At 38.1% G+C, this 12,747-nt stretch overlaps 1 long non-coding RNA gene across 2 annotated transcripts in view; it reads left to right on the forward strand.

The window, feature by feature from the left end:
- The first annotated feature begins 2,169 nt into the window (after positions 1-2,169).
- Positions 2,170-12,747, forward strand: part of LOC121161064 — a 103,868-nt gene continuing 93,290 nt past the window's right edge. For both annotated transcript variants that reach the window (XR_005884609.1, XR_005884608.1), the window contains exon 1: positions 2,170-2,352. This is a non-coding gene — a long non-coding RNA (uncharacterized LOC121161064). The remainder of the gene's footprint in view (positions 2,353-12,747) is intronic.

Here is a 12,747-nt window from a genome sequence, read left to right on the forward strand (position 1 = left end):
ATTTTTAATGCAAAATAATTTGAAACCTATGCTCAGTGCTTTACATAATACACATTTTTTTGGTGAAATTTTTGGAGATCCTTCATATCATAGTTTCCAATGTGGCAGGGAAAGACTTGGCGTGCTGGATATATTTATCTTGATGTGATGGTTTCATGAATGCCCGTGTATGTCAAAACATATCAAACTCTAGCCATTATATACATGCATTTTGTTGTATGTCAATTATATCTCAATGTGTCTGTTCAGAAAATACATCTAAGTCTGATTCTTATGGTAACACTTTCTGGTTTGGAAACATTTACATTTTTCATATTCTTAGAATTCTACCATAAATGTATCAATTTATTCTCCTGTTTTTCTGACACAGAAATTCATGCTTAGTTTCTCTTCTACAAGTGTTGTAGCCTACAAACAATATTTGTTAACTAAATCTTTTATACCTTCTTCATGGGCAAAACCTTATTACATTTCCTGTGCTTGTTTGCAGTTACATGTGGCCATGTGACCAGAGTTCTAGCTAACGATGGGTAGTTAGAGGTGGTAGGGAACATACTGAGATCTGTCCTTCCTCTGTCGTTGCACATGAACCTCGGTCTTTTTGCATTGCCTGGCTGAGGAGGACTCCTTCAAGACTCTGTAGAAAGGCAGATGAGCCTTTAAATACTCTTTGCCCATAAATTAAAATGCAAGAAGCTTGCAGTGATAGTAGAATTAGATTGCTAAGTGATCATGAATTACATTTTATTGGGATATGTTGTGAAATTTTGGCAGTTGGCTTGCTAGAGCATTCACATTATCATAACTAGTATACATCATTAAGTTTTACGGTACCATTGGATGTAATAAAGGTGACCTTTATGAGGACAATGTCTTCTGCTGGACAGTTCTTTTCTTGAACTCTCTCCTAGTAACATTCTAGTAACATTGTCAGGTAGACTCACATAAGTTATTCAATGAGCACTTTTCATCTTATTTATTTTTTTATTACAGCAATGAGGATGGAAGTATAGTTTCATTTGCTTCAATTAAAATTGGTTGATGATAAAGCAATATGTGCAAGTTTTTTCAATATTAATGTCTTAGAGATGCTTTCTCTATTATCTACAAGATAAGAATCATATAACATTGTGATTGAGGAAAATAATTACTATTGAAATAGAGTACATATAAGGATTTGTAGTTACTTGCAGAAAACTTATTCACACTTTTGATAAAATTCCATTATACAATTCCAAATTATGTTTTCAAAAACAAATTACAAAACAAAGTATTGTTTATTGCAAACTCATCTTGCAAAAGGATTATATTCATGAATAGCGATATTTCATTTCAATTGTGGGTGTTATTTCTGAAGAAACTATTAAGTTTTCCTATTTCTCTGTGGTATTTACTGAAACAAGTTTGGCTACATGAATGCAAAGGAATTTAGTCATTTGTTTCTACAAACGGACTTACTGGTAATTGTTAAAAAAGCAACCTCATAGTATATCTTTTCTGGAAATGCAATTTCATCTCCTATAGGCACACACACCACCTTACTTGTGGCAAAACCACAGTCTCTAAATTCAGTACTTATCCTTGAGAAGGAAAAAAAAGGAGCCTCTTCTCAAATTGCGAGAAATAGCCTTTCTAGAGAAATTACTGCAATCATAGCAGAATTGCTATTTCTTTAAGAAATATAAAAGGAATGTATGTGGATGGTTTGGAACTTGTGGAGTTTAGAATGGGAGATGTGAAATGGCCACTCCATGATGCAGAATAGCCCTCCTTTTGCAGTGCATTGCTGAATGGAGCCCTTATTTGACATGTGCACGGGAGCTGAAAAGAAATGTGAGCTAACTTCCTTCAGAAGTTCACGTTACCCAGGGCTATGTATACATCACATGAAGATTGCAAATGGTCAGTAAGCCCTGGGATATTCTTGATGAAGCTCCATCCTTATTCCCATGTCTATTTATTGGGGATACTATTCACTAGAGAAGTGTATAACTGTTTGATAACTGATAAACTCATTCCGTCACACTATTAAAAATGGAATGTTCCTCCAAAGGGTGCAGAGTTTAAGAGCTTAGACAGGTTGGGAATACCCCTGAGGAATACCTCAAAGAAAGCACTGGGACATTTCACAGGTCATAGTTCTTCAAATAAGGGGTCACTCAAACTCTTTTCCATAACATATTCACAATCTATTTACCGATATAATGTGAGTAAATCAGGTATATTTATCTTCCCTAGACTATCAATAAAGAGAAAATCAAAATGCCAAAATCAGAAGATGAAGAAGGACTTACAGAATTCACAGATTTTACCAGTCTGCCTCCCAGCATGGATGGCATCTAAGCTTGCAAGGTAGGTGATGGATTCTTAAAGGAGGCTGGTGGTTCACATTGTTCACATGATTGTCCAAAAGCTGTTAAAAGAGCAGGTGTTCGAATCTATTGATGCCAATGGTAAATTTAAGATCTATCAGAAGTCACCTATAATCATAGAAATTTGTATCTCTTGAGCTTTTCACTAGCACCATGTAGTATGATTAAGAATTGTGACTTAAATCACTTACTCATGGATTGGTGGAACACATTTTTTAAAGAAACATTTACGCATTTACCTTTCTTCATGTCTATAAGTGACTATAGCTGGCCTTTAAATTTTTGCCTTTGTTGTTTTTCTTTTCTTGTTCCTCCTGTTCTTGGAATTAGAAAGGTCTGGTTCAATAGAAAGAATTTATTCTGAACAAGCAACAAGGGACTCATATTTTAGTGTAGATTCATATTTAGTTGCAGGGTTTATTTTGAGACCATGGTCAATTCTGAGGAAGATTGTAATGGTCTCAAAAGTCAACTTAATTATTTCGAAGACTAGCTGTTGAGTACCAGTCAGGTGCCAGTCACTTTACAAATATGCTGTCATTTAATCCCACAACAATCTTTTGTGATATTAGAGCAGTTACTTGTGTAATGTCTAGCTGAGGAAGTAGCAATGTGGGATTCAAATACTTGTTAGCTTCTCAAGGCACCTCCCAATCCTGTTAGTCTGGTCAGGAAAGACAAAAGCTTTTGTCTTTAACCGGTAACATTCTGTACTGAATCAAAATCATTATAAATGAGATAGTTTTTCTTTTCTCATTTTAACCCATTAAATATTGTGGTCTATTGAAAGCCGGATTACTGTGGCTTTGGAAACATTTCTTCTTAGTGATCAGTACTGATCTATTCCTGATGATAAAAAAGGGCAATCTAGAAAAGTGTTAACTATTTCAGGATTTACTGTGCTGAAATTTCAATACTTTGGCAGTCTTAGTGGTAAGAGGTAGAAATTATTAATCTCTGCAGTTTTTGTTAGCAGTGAACAATGGCTAATGTCAGAATGACCAATTTACACTTTGCCTCCCCCCTCTACTGGGAGATGTGATAATGTTTGGAGACATAAAATAACATCTGTGGAGAGGGTGTTCTATTGATGTTTAGTTGGTAGCAGCCAGTAAACAGCTTGCCATACACAATACAGCTCCCACAAGGAAGAATTGTCTGATCTAAATGTCAATAGTGCCATGCACGAGAAACATTTTTTAGTTTGAAAGCATCTCTTTGTGCCATCTTCACTCCAGACATGCTGTTAGCTATTGGGTTGCGAAATGACTGATGTAATCTGTGTACCTGAGTGTTTTCTGTCTATAGGAGGATTGCATGAACAATTTCAGGGTAGTCTGGTAAGGCTTTGATGGAAGTGCGTATTGTAAACCACAGATGGGCCAGTAAACCGTCAGTAGTCAGAGAATCTTAGCAGTGTTTTGATCGTGTGGAAGGAGAGTGTGGGTAAAGAACTGATGGTGTTCCATTCATTGGAAACCGCAAAGGCAAGGTTTTGGAGCTTTTTTTTTTTTTAATTTAAGGCATAGTCAGTGATGTTGAGAGTGGGCAGTGAAAACAACTGGAGAAAAATCTGGAGGTATATAGACCAGGAAGTGACTGGGATATATGCTATTAAAGAGAAGCTTGGGTAATGTCATTGATATGCTATCAAATCTTCACCATTTTGGAGGCTCTTTCCATGAAACCCTTCTAGGAACTAGCTAGCAGGAAGCCCACTAAGGCTACAGTGTCTGTTGCAGGGAATCTAGGAGAGAAGAAAAACACACTCTCAGCCCTGCCACCCACAGTCGTGTCTTTTTTTAAAAAAATATGGATGAGTGTTTCATTTATTTATTCATATTTTATGATACAGTTTCATAGGCTCTGAAATTCGCCCTCCTCCCTCCCCAAATCCTTGCTACCCACTGATTTAGCCCTTCTTTAGTACAATAGTATAGTCCTTCAAAAAACAGAAGTCCACCATTCTGCTATTTAAATGTATCTTGACATTATAGATATGGACAGTGGTGAAGAGTCCAGCATCATATTGTCAAGATATATTTAACAGTTTTGTTGGGAAGATTTTCTTCTTATTTTCTTTCTTGTTTTTCAAAGCTATCTTATGATACAGTTCGTAGGCTTTGGTATTTTCCTTCCCCCCTCAAATCCACTGCCCCCACTAATTTCCCGTATGTTATTACAATAGAATAGACCTTTATAAGTAGTCTTAAGTCCATCATTCTGTTAAAGAGCAACCCTAATATCCAAATATTATCCAATATCCAAATAGCATTGTAGGTATGGACAATGTTAGATAGTCTAGCAAATTTCAGTCCTGGGTTCCTGTGCTAGGCTTCCACCATGGTCTCTTTAGCCCCAACTCCTGGCTCACAACTCTGCCTCCTGTGCTCCTGTGATATGGCCATACCATTTCCTGTACAGCCTTTCCTCCACTTACAGTTTGAGCAGTACCTGGTATTAGGGAGACACTAAGTGTCCTAAATCACTGGGTCTTCAGCAGTGCTAGTCTTTCTAGAAGCTGCTAGCCGTGAAGTCTGAGTGCCACCTGGGCCTATTTTGGGTGGGATCTATTGGACACCAAGTCAGTACTTTTTCTCTGTGAGATCAGTGCAATGTGCTGAGCCTAAAGTAAGTTCTTTCTTGGCTCAGTGCCTGTGCAGCCACTGTTGTTGCTTTAACCTCATAGCCTTTTCCTCAGTACACAAAATGGCACCCAAAATGGAACTGGTGGAGGTCTGGGTTTGCTGGCCATTAGGACTGGGGGTCACCTGAAATTTTCTTGTGTGGAACCTATAGGATGCCAAATTGGTGCTGTTTTTCTTGTGGGCCAGTGAAATATGTCAGGTCAGAGATGAGCCCACTGCTGTCTTAGCATATACATAGCTTGCTATTGTTTCTCCAGCCCCACAGCCTTTTCCTCTGTATGTAGAACTGCTCTTGATGTAGCACTATTGGTGGTCTGGTCCATGAAATCCACCCTATTTATGCAATGCCTCCTTGGAGGCTGGCCAGTCTACTTTGTTCATGGTCAAATCAAGCAACTTAATAGGATGGGCAGTTCTTTGCCTGAGTTCATCTGCTGAGCTCCTGTTGAACTCCCCTTCCCACCTGGTGATGGGTAGAGCTCAAGTTGCTGACTGCTTCTGGGATATCTGGTCATTCCAACAACATTCCATTGTCTCTACTGTTTTTTGTGTCCATGAGTCTCCAGGTGTCCATCCTCCATTGGTCTGTCCTCCCCTATTTTCCTGGCTTATACCTTCTCTGCTTCATCCTAGCTAATGATTATACATTTATTTAAACATGTCCTTACCGTATTCCACCATCTTGTTTCTCTCTGTGGTGGGTTTTGATGAATCATCCTTCTGTCCACTATAGTCATTATCTTTTAAACAGCTGTGTCTGTATTATACAATCTATTGACAATATTCATTTGAATTCATGTCAAAAACAAAAACTGACCTAAACTTTTGACAAGGAGAGAAGGATTGCTTTAAAATCAGATGACTAGGGCCCCGTGCAATGGCTCAATGTCTAAGTCCTCACCTTGCAAGCACTGGGATCCCGTGTGGTTGCTGGTTAATGTCCTAGCTGCTCTTCTTCTGATGCAGCACCCTGCCTGTGGCTTGGGAAAGCAATTAGACAATAACCCAAAGCCTGGGTGGAGACTATGAAGTCATGTGAGATACCTGGAAGAAGTTCCTAGCTTCAGACTGACCCTGTTCTGGCCATTGCAACCTTCAGGGAGTGAACCAGAGCATGGAAAAGCTTTCTCTGTCTTCCCTCTTTCTCTGTAAGTCTGCTTTTCCAACAAAAATAAATCTTTAAAAATCCCACAAAAACAAAAACAGAAGACTACCTGGCAGATTTAATTCTAGTGTCACAAAAGGTAATGTCAATGTTTTACATTGCAAATCCTTCCAACCCATCCAAATCAAGTCAAATTCAATATTTTATCATTTCTTTAACATGCTCACAAGGGTTACATAGCACCAATATATTGTCTAAGTTTCCCTTTATCCAAAGTTGGCCTAGGTTACAAAAAAAGTTCCAGAATTATTGGGTCTTATGTTGAAGTATAGAGTCTATTGCCCTTAGTGATATTGTATTAGGACAAAAAAAATTTCATAAATGAGAATGAAAATGAGAAGTTGAAATCAGAAGTTTGAGGGCTTCGTAGCAAGGAAGGAGAAGCCCAGGTGTATTCTCTTGTTGTTTTCACAGCAGCAAAATTGTGGTTGTAATTATGTTAGGTCACTACACCAGTTAGTTTCTTGTACCTTATCTTATATTTATCCCGGGAAAGCATAGGGAGCTCTTCTGCAGCTGAACCAAGACATTAACAGAGGAAGGGAGTAGTGCAATGTCAAAGTTTGTCAACCCTACATCCATTTGCATTCTCCTAATTTTAAGATGTTGTGTTGGCCTTGTTTCAAATGTAATCATGAAAATAAGATTGTTTCCTTATCTAAAAATATGAATGTGCAAAAGAAAAATTAAGAAAAACAGGAAGAAACAGTGGCAGGGATGAAGTCTCCATACTGAATCCCCAATTTGCAGAATTCTGATGACCCAGTCTCAGGCCTGTGTGTTTTGTTTCCCCACCTGTCATCCTCTGCTACAAGTTGGGAAGGTACATTTCTTCTTCTCTTGGGCTGTCTATCAGTATATATATTAAGAGTCAAGGAGAGTGGATCTGCCAGAAAATGTAACCTGGCAGTTACATACTATTGGTCAATCGAGGCTATATTCTTATCAAACTCTCTTAGATAGAGAAATTTAAGTGTTTCATCCATGAATATAAATCTTGTTCTGCATTTTCCAAAAATCTCTGAATCCTCTGAAATAATGAACTTTATAATGATCCAGTTGGAAAGTGGGAAGAGCCAGACTTACAAGGAAAGTTGCTGTAGACTAAGAATCCTTAGGGGAGTTCTGATTGTCCCTTTTATCATGCAAGCTTTAAGTCCAAAAAGTTGTTTTTAACTTAAAATTTATAGCCTTGAATCTATTCCATACAAAAATATTCAATTGAAGATCATACTTTAGAGTGGTTATTAGCAATTTGAACTGATATTTCTCTAACACTACAGCATGAGAAACAAATATTTATCATCTAATAATGGACACATTGTGATCTACGCTGTTTGATTTGTAATGAGTAAGTTATTTCCCTTAACATTACAGGTTTCTCATGTAGACTTGTAATCAAAAGAAAAATCCTTTTTTTAAGAAAAAAAGATTTGTTATTTCACATGAAATAGTTAAAGAGAGAAAAAGAACTGGAGAGAGTGAGAATGCGAGCGAGAGAGAGAGCTTTCATTCTGTGGTTCAGTGCCTTATTGGCTGCAAAATCCAGAGCGGGGCTGGTCCCAATCCAGGAGCTGGGTACTTCCTCTGTGTCTCCCATGGGGATGCAGCGGTCCAAGGCCTGTGGTTATCCTCTGTCACCCTCACAATCCACCAACAGAGAGATGAAGTGGAAGTGGAGAAGCCAGGACATGAACCAGTATCCACATAAGATGCCAGCACACTAGGCAGAGGATTATCTTGTTATGACACCGCATTGGTCCCACTAAGATTAATTCAGTTAGCTTTCACCAACGGATCTGAATATAATTGATTAAAAAGTGTGGCAAAGGATGTTTATATGTCTCTTAGCCGCAAAATATTGTTCGAAAAAACATGATTTTCATCTTTTTTCTTTGCTCTGTAAAAATTAAAGGCAAGCTTTAGGAAAAGTAATTCTTTCAAGTTTATGCACCCTTTTCCTGTGTTCTGGGCACTCATTGCATTTGATAGATGATGCAGGTTCAATAGGACAACACTGTTACTTGATCTTAAAGCTGATATTATAATATTTTCATCACAACATTTATTTGTCTCAGGTCTCTTTATGCTATATTCTGGGAGTGACAGAGTAAAAAAAAACAAGTCTGTTTAAGCTGTCATCCCACTTAACTCCTCCTTTGCAATTACATTTGCATGCATAATACATCATAACAAATTAGATATTGCAGAGGCGCACGACAAGAATTATGTGAGCTGTGGCAAGAAGTAGCTAATGGAATCGGAGAGGAAGAGCGTGGAAGGTGAGAGAAGGAAGAGTAAAGAAGCTAAATAATGCAGATGACTATGGAAGATGGCAGTGGAAATCTATCTTCTCATCCTTTTAAGGGCAGTGATCAACTGCTGAAAAGTAAATGAAGAGGGAAAATGCAAAATCAATTTTGTTACTATCTCTCTCTGCTAAGAGATTAAAATTTAATAATGTATTTGATTCTAAACTGGATATATTCATTGGGTCTTAGGCAGTAAAAGTAACTATGACTGAGAAACACCCTCTATTTCACATGTTAACCTGAAAAAATAAAAGCCAGATATTGGAGTTGTAATTCAAGCTTATTGGAAGTGTTTTCTAGTAGACTGGAGACAATCTTCCTGACTGAATGAAGCGGGGCTGAAATTATGGCTGTACCCCTAAGCATCACCGTCACTGTGTTCAGCTCCCACCTTATAATGACTGGATTAAAGTGTTTTTCTTACGTGATTGCATGTCTTCTGGCCTCCTGACACATGAAATTGACCAATTTAGAAGCCCTGGCACCCGATGGTCATTGAAAGGCCATTGTCCGTGAAGTGCTATTAGTACGTGTCATACCTTGGCCAATAGCTAGAGCGAGGCCCGGGTCTGTCCCTAAAAGGTTCGGACAGCTGCTTTCAAAATGGCGCCGATCAGCCAGTATCTGCTGATGACTTTGAGTGTTTTACGACTTCTGACAAAAGCAGGCGAAACAGGAGTTAGACACCAGTCCCTCAGTTTTTGTCTCAGTTTTTTTCTGTGTCTTTCCATTTTTCTTATTCATTTGACTTTGGCTTTCTAAAATCCATAAGGGAAACAATACATTTTCGGTAACAACGGAGGTTGGATCATGTTCAAGAGATGCCCCACACGTCAGAGGAGTGCCGCTGCACGCTATCAATCTTTCCTCCTATTGCTCTCCTCACCTTCTCTTTCCTTCGCTTCCCGTCGGTCTCACAACTTCCCTTCTCATCGCAGGCCAGGCATCCCACTCTGAGGGGAGGAATGTAACAGATTGCTTCATCGAAGCATTTGCCATTCTCCATTTTTTTCCTCATCATTCTTTTGCAGCCTTTTCCCAATGCTCCTGACAACGTGGAAGAGCTCCCCAGCCAATCATTTTCTGGCATTCCATTGGTTCCATGGCGGGATCCGAGGAAGCCCATCCGCCTCTGCAAGGCTGATAACCATCACTGCTTCTAATGTGTGCTTCGGTGTTTCTCATCACAGCGTGCATCTTTGGGGGAGATAAAAAGAGAAATTTACAAATATGTGATGAGCAAATGGATGTAGGCTGCGGAGGCAAAGTAGACTAAGAAGGAATTGCTGCTACATTTTCTTGGGGTGAAAGTAGATAAATATGCTGGCTTTGGTGTGATTAGGTCATTACTAACACCTGGAGGCTGTCTCAATAGTTGGACAAAAGCTGTGGAGACTATTTGGTAACGAACACATTTGTTTCACAGAGGGGGTTATTCTGAGCCAGATTGGAAAACATTTGAAAATGGAATATTGCCTGCATAAAAAAAGGCAGATATTTCAGCTCTGCTCTATAACAGGAGTTCTCTAGTGGATCTTTCTACATAATGGAGTTGCATGGTAGGTCTATGGAATATCAAACTCTGATGTCAGAAAAAACTTCCATGCCCTTAGCTAAACGTTTGCATATGCTCTAGAACCTGTGTTGTATTATTCACTCATTTTCTCTTGGTTGCTTATGTGTTAGTGCCACAGAAACCTCACATAACTACTGGACTTCAATTACTAAAGGAGAATTTTTATAACCAAGTTTTTACACTTGTTTGTGTTTATCTCCTGTGACACTTAAGTATTTTTTTTTCTTGTCCCTCTCTAAATTTCCTCCATGAAAGACATGGGAAATTTAAGAAACTTTTAGAATAAATACCAAAGCAATTTCCTATTTAAGGCCTTCTATTTGTGATAAGGCAGATGCTTATTTCTTTCCTCATGTGGCAACTTCTATTGATGAATTTCTCCAGCACAAATATTAGAAGTCACAATTTTTAAGGAAGGGAGAAAGCACAGATCACATAATAGAGTCGAAGGAAAAGATACACACAAACAGTCTTGCTACACACACACTGCTGTGGTGATTCCTCATGATGCACCTGGATTTCTAGAAAACTAGACTTAATGAAGAGCTGCTCTGTGGGTCACACTGAGTCATCAGCATTTTGGGAGGTTGCATTAAGATGACACTGTCCGCCCTGGTAATAGATCAAAAATTTAGTACTGCAGTATATTGTATCATTCCTCATCTTTTCTAGTCCTTTCCATGTTTTCTACCATCCCATTGTTTTTTTTCTTTGTGCTCTGTCACTGGCAAAAATCCTATGCATTTTTATTTTTGATTTTAAATGATTTTTTACCTTCCCCTTTTGAAGTTTGTTTTTCCTATAGACTAAATTTCTTAAATCTGAATCTTTCCTTTATATATGCTAAAAAATAAAGAAAAAAAATAACCTGTGTACTCAATAGAGTATATCCAAAAAAGCAACATGGCAGTGATTTTGGGGTAGAAATAAGTGAATAGTTAAAACATGCAAGTAAGGGTGTTATAGAAGAATGTAAATCCAAGTCATGCTGGCTTCCTTGGTTTAACATTACCTAAGCTATTTCAGGATACAGTTACCTGTCTTTAATGATTATACATCTTCTTTCATCTCTAGAGTGAGATGAAAAAGAAATTATATCTGTTTTTCTTCATTGTCTAAGAGGTCTAAGCATAATCTATATGATAAACATGTGGCAAGCAACTGGCACATAAATAATTCAGGAATGTTAAGCATGGGATACATCACAGAATGTTACCCCACTTGCGCCCTCATCCTTTCTCCTTCGTACTTCTTACGTGCAGTACTCACACGCAGTCTGAAATACATACTCAAGTTGAAATTTAGGGCACTTATCTATTTCCCTGGAACTGCAGAAATAAACTGTATTTTATTTCCCTGTAACTGCAGAATAAAGCAAAAGTTGCTATTTCATTTTTAAAGCATTATTTTTCCTTTTTAAGAGGCAGGTTTAATCCCCTTCCCCTTTTAGTCAAACCAGTTTCGAGTTCAGATAAAGCTGAATTTGAAGAGTTTTTCTGTCTACACACTTGTACCCTACCTCTCGGAATTTCTGTGACTTGCACTGTTTTAAGATTTCACGAAAATACACTTAATACTGTACCAATGTAATGTTCTAAGGGAGGCGCTTTCCCTTGAGAATCTTCTAATATCCTGCATTTGTATTCAGTGAGTTTATGTTCATCTTTGCTCTCTTGTGGGATTTCCTTTGTTGTCTGTCTTATGGCAATTTGGGGATGAGAAAGGAAATAAGAGTCACTATTGTATTATCAGTTTCTGTTAATCATTACCAGCCTCTGCCCCTCCCTGAAAACAGTCTCATTCACATAAACTACTCTATTTATGGCACTAATATATAATATAAAATGACACTTAGCTTCTTAACTGACACGTAGTATCACTGAGGAAAAGATGCAGAAATGCTATGTCAGAACAATTAATGGTTTTATAGCCAAACCAGTCTTCAGTTCTTTTTTTTTTTTTGAAAAGTTTAATATTTTCATCTACTTGAATGATAGGGTCACACACACACACACACACACACACACACACACACACACACACACACACACACACAGTAGGACAGGGGAAGAAAGAGAGAGGTCGTTCATTTGTTGCTTTACTGTCCACGTGCCTACAACAGCCAGGGCTCGGCCAGGTTGAAGCAGAAACCTGACACTTCATCTGTGTCTCCCGTGTGGGTGGCATGCTCCCAAGCACCTTAATGATCCCCTGTTGCCTCACAGAAAGCATTAGCAGGAAGCTGTATTGGGAAGCAGAGGCACTAGAGCTTCAATTGGTACTCTGACATGGGAAGCCAGCAACCCAAGTGGCTACCAAATCTATCCTATATTAAGTTTTTGATGCAAACAATATAAATTGCAATAAATTTGTTCTTTCCATATTGCATTATTACTTGAGGTACCAGATATACCTATTTTATTTGTTGGAAATGACTTTTCAATTTACAGTTTGGTTTTATGTTTGAGCATGAAAAAAATGTTAAAATGATTCAGAAGTTGATAATATTGTAATGTCTTATATGTATGCAGTTTTTCCTCTTGTTGGTATTGGTAAGCAGATACTAACAATAACACTTGCAGAAGTTTATTATCCAATTTTGTGTGCATTCAATAGGATTATGAGTTTTTGATCATACAAATGCAAAAGAGATTTGGCAGTAACAGGAAGTAAC

This window comes from Ochotona curzoniae, unplaced genomic scaffold, assembly GCF_017591425.1.
Source record: "Ochotona curzoniae isolate NIBS_2020 unplaced genomic scaffold, NIBS_Ocur_1.0 contig_4612, whole genome shotgun sequence".
Classification (NCBI taxonomy): domain Eukaryota; kingdom Metazoa; phylum Chordata; class Mammalia; order Lagomorpha; family Ochotonidae; genus Ochotona; species Ochotona curzoniae.